Source organism: Felis catus, chromosome B4 (genome assembly GCF_018350175.1).
Source record: "Felis catus isolate Fca126 chromosome B4, F.catus_Fca126_mat1.0, whole genome shotgun sequence".
Taxonomy (NCBI): Eukaryota; Metazoa; Chordata; class Mammalia; order Carnivora; family Felidae; genus Felis; species Felis catus.
The window spans coordinates 41578164-41584482 of record NC_058374.1 but is presented as its reverse complement, the minus strand read 5'-3'; the positions used below and the strand labels follow the sequence as shown (position 1 = coordinate 41584482).

Sequence of the window (6319 nt, the reverse complement as noted above, 5' to 3'; positions counted from 1 at the left end):
GGTCTCAGTGCTTGGCCGAGTCTGGCCCATACCAAGTACATGTTTATGGAATAAACGATGATGCCTTGTCCACATCACATAGCCAGTCTGCGGCAGGACTAGCCTAGACTCCAGAGTTCCCGATTTCTGGGTCCCAAGCTCATTCCTGCCTGAGTTTAGATATTTCACTCTCCTCTCCCGGTGCAGACCTCAGACCTGTACTCTGCAGGCAAATGTTTATATGGACGGTCCCAGGCAGCCCGGAAGGGGAAGAAATACCACAGGAGCACACCCTGCTCAGGGCTGCCGCTCTTTCAAAGTCCAGGGAATTGGGGGCTCAGACTGGACTCAGCACTGAGCTCTTCAATGCATACAGGTATGTGCATGCAGTGGCCTTAGATTCCTTTTCCTTTTTATTATGGAAATTCACACACCACACACACACACACACGCATACACACACACACACACACACACACACACACACACACACACACACGAGGAGAAAATAATACTGTGAACTCCAGCTTCAGCTCATGGCCAGTCTTATTTCTTCCACACAGCCCTCCTCCATTCTTCTGATCTCCTCTTAATTATTTTGAAGCAAATCCCAGACATATATCATTTCGTTTGAAAATATTATAGGATTTTATCGAAAAGAGAGATCTCTCTCTCTCTTTTTTATTATTGAGGTATAACTTATAAACAGTGAAATGCTTGAAGGACACTGATCTGATGGATACAGATCAATGAGTTTTCACTTTTGTATGTTCTTGTGTATCTCCCCCAGAACATTTCCTGTACTTCAAAAGGCTCCTGCTTCACAGGTAAGCCCTATCTCAGATCTTTTTTAACCAGAGCTGGCTGAACTGTATCCTTTCTGCTGCCAATCTCATGCTGTCAGTTCAGCCTTCAAGGAGTCTCTGGGTCCTAAAGAAAGAGCCTTCAGATCTGGACTTTAATCCTGGTCCCGACACTTCCCCTCTCTGGGCCTCTTTTTTTTTTTTTTTTTTTTTTTGTATTTGCCAGTCAACTGCTGGTTTGCTTACAGATCTGTCCTCCCCTCTTCCTCTGCTGTTTTGTATCACTGCTGGGAACTACATTTCCCAGACTCCTTTTTCCTCGGGCTTCTGGGTAGTTTCAGCCAATAGGCAGACAGGTGAGTGAAGGACAGGTAGGTGGGAGGAGGAAAGAAGCCAGGCTATTTCTCTGTCTCTCTTTGCTTTTCGGACATCGGATATCACCTGTGTTTGCCTGTGTTTCTTCCTTCCCTCCTTTCATAATCCCATCTCCTGTCAGGCAGTCCCCACTATTTAATTCCTGCCAAATAACTCAGGAGGCCTCTGGGTCTATGATGCTTAATTACCCTGCTGTCCTTCCAGCCCTAGAGATGTAGCTGCTTCCTGCTTCGCTGTTTTCTGGGTTGCCTCGCTGTCCCCCGTTGGCTTCTCATCTCTTTCATCACCCGTGTACCAATTTCTTGGGTTAACTTTCTTCCATTTGGAAGACTTAAGAGTGTTTGCTGTTTCTAAGCTGGACCACAATTGATAAGTCTTAGCAATAAATGGTTATTATGCCTACCCAACCTTCTCCAGGAGGGTGAAGGAAACTCACAGGGGGTTCCATGAATTCTTTGTGGGCAGGGCGTTGTCTTGGTTTCTTTTTCTTTGTGTTCTTTGCCAGCTTCCTTGAAGCTCATTTCCATTGGGCAGCACCAGGGCTGGACTGAGTACCCCACAGATTCCCAGAATGTTTGGCCTTCTTCCGAGAGGACTGCTGAGAGATCTTCCTTCCCAGAGGTCCATGAAGAATCCAAAAAGGGTGCCTGGTGGGAATGGATTCTTCTGGATACTCTTTCCCACACAGTTCTTAGCCAACTGGTGCTCTCAGAAAGGGTCTGGTAAATACGGAGAGATGTGTCATGGGTGAGGGGGTCATCCTTCTCCGGAGACTTTGCATTTTCATTGGGGACCATCCCTTTAAATAAACCCAAAGAATTATCCAAATGTCAGTTGTGCTGAGGTGGAGAAATCCTGCCTTGACCCAAAGGAATAAACTTCTAATGGTGAACTTCTAAGCCTCCTGCCAGGTGACTAGAGTAGGAGTGGTATGGAGGAGTTTTCTGGTCATTCCCACCATATAAGTGCAGATAGAAAGCCCACTGTTTTCCACAGTGGGCAGCCCAGTGTTGAAAGGCTCATTAATTCCAAGTAGTAAGAATAAAGAGCTGCATTTAATTGAGTGACTCATTTTTTACCCTAGAAATGGAAAAAATGAAGGAAATTTAGGCAAATTAGTAGATGACAAATTAATGAGTTATCAGAGGAAATTAGGATGTTCAATGGAGAGGCTTTCTCGTAGCACATCACTCTCTGCCGAAGATAAATCTTGAGTCTTAAGATGCTCATTCTGCCATCTTCTGCAGATTGGGTCAACAAATAGTGACCACTAGACAGTGGGACGACCAAGATGAGTAAGCCTAGAGCTTGTTCTCAGAGAACTCATAGTATGACCTGTGTATACGCACACATGCACATACCAGGCTAGTAATCATATACAGTGGTAAGTGCGGCCGTAGATTCTCAACAAGACTCTCTCTCTCTGGCAGTGTGGAAGAGAAAGGGATTATTTCCATCATCTTCTGTTCCCCAGAGAGCAAGAGGCAGTAAGCCCCTTTGAACTCATGACCCTCACCCCATCGCAGACTCCCTATTTCACTTCTCTCCCTGTAGCCTTCCACATTTATGGCCACATAGGGTTAGGGCATGGCTAGTGCCAGGAGGGAAGGAACAGCTCCAGTCTGGGGGAGCATTTTCCAATGCTGGGGAAGCTTCCAAAACAAGGACCACAGGGCCGTGGGACCCCACAGAGCAAGAGTCCACTTCTCTGGAAGTCAGGGGAGCAGCACTGAACATGGAAAGGAGAAACTCAGCTCTCCATCTGGCCCCACTCCTAACTCCTCACTCCTCTGGGCCTCAGTTCTTTCTTGTGTTAAGCAAGGGTTAATGCACAGTCAACTGGAAAGGGCTTTTGGGACCATCTGGGACCCTCACTCTCCCTTCCCCCTGCCATTTCACTTTTCAGATCAGAACGCAGAAGCCCAGAGAGGTATAGTGCTTTTCCCAAAGTCACATAGTTTAAAGGCAAAAATGGAAGTCACAGAATACCTTTTATGAAAAAAAGTATAAATGTAAAGAAATGCATATAATTTTATAAAAGCACACAAAAGATACAGATGGATATACCGATTACAACAGCCCTCCTTGGCCTGAGGGGTGGGTAGGGAATGGGACAAAGGGAAGCTTTTGCTGTTCTCTATATTTCTGTCTTGTTGGAAAGTCGCATTGTGGCAAAAATGTATTTGGGCATTATTTCTGCACTTTCAAAGATAACACTTAAAATGGAGCCGTAACAGAAGTGCAGATTTCTGTGTTTCTCACAACAAACTTGCTCTGGTCCATTCCAGATCTAGAACGACGCCTTCCCTGAGCATGGGCTGCCCCCCACCCACTGCCCCGGTACACTGACAGGCACTTCTGGGGACACCACGTCCACGTGCTCCGGCTCAGCCCAGACCCGTCCTTGTGATTCTTCTCACAAAGCCCTTGAGATGAGAACTATTTGCTGTGCTGCTTTGAGCCCGTGGTTGGATTTCAGACACCAGCTAGCAAACAGAAAAGGCAGGGAGGTGCCTCTCCTAACCTTTGAGATCAAACAGGCAGGGTGCTGTGTACTCCATTTGTTTAAGAACCTGGCTCCGGGGAGAATAGGGGTTCTAAGGTTGTCTGGGTCCTGTGGGAATGTGGGGTCAGTGTAGAGAGCTTTCCACAGAGCTGGGGAGATAAGCCAGGACCCAGATTGCTGATGAGCCCATGAACTCTGCGTTTGAAGCTCCTAGGTTTCAAAACCAGGTACAGGGGGGCTCCAGTTCCCCATGAGTCTGCGGCTGGTTTGTCATGGGAAATAAATGGCAAACGTCCTAAGTAGACATCCCTGCAGGAAAAGAATTCTGATTTTGTGTTTCTCTCGGCTGCTGTTTTGTTCTGTGCCCTCAGAAAACTGGCTTCTCTTTATGGAGGGTCGGTTTCTTCATCTAGAAAATGAAGGAAAAACCAGCCTTTCCCTTCCCAGGAGAGTGTTCCCAGCAGGCATCAAGGGGAGTGATGGGACCGGGTTTGGAATCCTGGCTGACAGCAGCTCTCACTTTAAGAGGCCACAGGAGACCTTCTGCCCTAAGAGGAAGCCGCAGGGCCCAGCTGCACCCTGAGTTTGGAGTACCCCGCTTCCCTCTTACTTGTTTGGTACACCCCTTGGTGTTCCTCAAGACCCAGCTGAGATGTGACCTTCTCCAGGAAGCCTTCCTGAGTCTCCTCAGGGTGAGTGCCTCTGCCTGCCACCCCAAGACTCCCTCAGCACTTACTTCTTATCTCTGCCACTAGAGTCCTTATCTCATGTAGCATGACTGCCTTCTTCTGCCACTCTCCATCAGTGCTCAGGCTGGGCCTGTGTCTGCACATCCCAGGCCGGCTTCCCCCGGGTGCCTCCGGTGAGGGTCCGCTGTGGCCGACCTCCTACCATCAGGCGCGGGGCCTGGCTTGTGTGGTTGGGGCTCCTGTGCCTCCTTGGGCTGTCTCTGGGCCCTCTCTCTGACCCTTCCCTTTCTGTGTGCTCACTGCTTACGCTTCACTCTTTATCCTCTTGCTGGATTAAGTTCGGAGCAGAGATATGGGAGGAAAAACACAGCCCCTACCAGCGAGCCTTTCCCTCTTCCCAGGGCTGGTGTCCACTTGGGCCATGCCCAGCTTCCTCCTTCCCGACACCCGGTGCTGCCTACATCCCTCCCTATTCGCTCAGGGCCCACTGTCCCTAGAGCTCCTCAGGCTCCAGGTCTGTGCCCAGGTGCCCTGCCTGGCCCCTGTGCTGCCTCTCGGTGACCACATTCCTGCAACCCCGTGACCACAACAGGGGACATTACACATTCCTGGCCTGGCAGCCAATGGTGTAAAAAAGAACAGAATGTCCCAGGGCCCCGCCCAATCTCCAGCCTCACCTGGGCCCTTCCCTGGCCTGGACGAGGTAAGGGGTGGCAGTGAGGAGTCAGGAGGGAGAAGGATGGACCAGGAGGGAGAGGCAGAGGGGCGCTTTGTGCCCCAGTGCCCAGTGGGGCCAGGAGGTGTCCCCACTTTACTGAGTAGATACCCCTTCTTCTTCTATAAGACCTGGGGGTGAGGCTGACCTGTGGGTGCCTTTGGAAGGAGTGCCCAGAGAGGGGACCCAGCTCCTGGAAGCCCACTTGGGGCTTCATCCCCTCAGTCTCCTGGCTCTACCCCCTTCACCCTCCTCTCTCGGCCTCTCCTCCAGCCCTCCCTCCCAGGCCTTCATCCTGTCTTCTTCCATCCATCTCCCTTTTTCTGCCTTCCCTGTTCTGGTCTCCCCTGCCTTAGTCTCCCTCATCCTGGCTGGTTCTTTTTTCTTTGTTTTGCCCTCCTGGCTTTGTGCTCAGGATCTCTCTCCTTGTCTGAGATCTCTGGCCCTCCCCCTGCCCTTTTGTCTCAGATCTCCTTGCCTGTCAGCCCCCAGGGCCGTTACTCTTCTAGGTGGGGGGGGGGGGGGAGCACCCACCTCCTCCAGTCCCACACTTCCGGGGTACCTGCCCTCAGGAGCCCTCCTCCCTTCGGAGAACTCTCAGCTCAGACTCCTCCTTTGCCCCTCCCCCTGCCCTGCTCACCTTTAATTGAGATGCTAATGAGGCTTCTGTCGCTTCCATCCCAGCCTGGCGGGCGGGCTCCCTGGCTGGGCCGCTGCACCTGTCAGGTGAGGGGGAGGAGAGGCTCGGCTGCCAGATTCAACTGGAAAGGAACCAGTCCCAGTCCAGCCACAACCTGGGAGCTGGGAGCAGGAGGCCGTCCAGACCTCCTGGAGCCCTGCAGTCCCTGGGACGGACACAGCCCAGGGCCAGGGCCAGAGGCGGAGGAGAGAGCCCACTCAGACAGAGAGGGAGCAAGGCAGGGAGGAAGAGGAAGAGAGGCAGGACCAGAGAGCCTGGCACACAGACAGGAGACAGGCAAGGAAGACGAGAGCTGAGAAAGAGACCCAAAGAGAAGCAGAAAGCAGAGAGAGAGAGAGAGAGAGAGAGAGAGAGAGAGAAAGAGAAGAGCTGGGACACAGAGGTCCTGGAGGAAGGAGACTAAAGATAGACTGACTAAGCAGGGCAGACTGACAGCTGAGGAGACAGAAAGGGAGGTGCTGGGACAGAACTCCGAAGGGTGCTTCTCAGGCAAGCCCAGCTACAGGTCTCCTGGCCCGGACTCCAGCAGGTCAGCCGGCTCCTGGGACGGTG

The 6319-nt window shown here is 51.4% G+C and overlaps 1 protein-coding gene and 1 long non-coding RNA gene across 4 annotated transcripts in view; one reads left to right on the top strand and one right to left on the bottom strand.

Moving 5' to 3' along the window:
* Positions 1-999: 999 nt before the first annotated feature.
* LOC123386517 lies at positions 1000-5821 on the bottom strand. The gene is made up of 2 exons (XR_006600491.1): positions 5708-5821; positions 1000-1956 (listed from the first exon to the last, which is right to left on the bottom strand). It is a non-coding gene; the product is annotated as an uncharacterized LOC123386517 (long non-coding RNA).
* SCNN1A (sodium channel epithelial 1 subunit alpha) overlaps positions 3311-6319 on the top strand; it is a 25974-nt gene continuing 22965 nt past the window's right edge. Inside the window, exons 1-2 of one of the 3 annotated variants that reach the window (XM_045061290.1) lie at positions 3311-3890; positions 4190-4355. The gene's annotated coding sequence lies outside the window, so the exon portion shown is untranslated. Of the gene's footprint in view, positions 3891-4189; positions 4356-5750; positions 5794-5851; positions 6297-6319 lie in introns of those variants that run through there. The other 2 variants (XM_019834404.3, XM_003988358.6) reach the window with 2 other exon arrangements.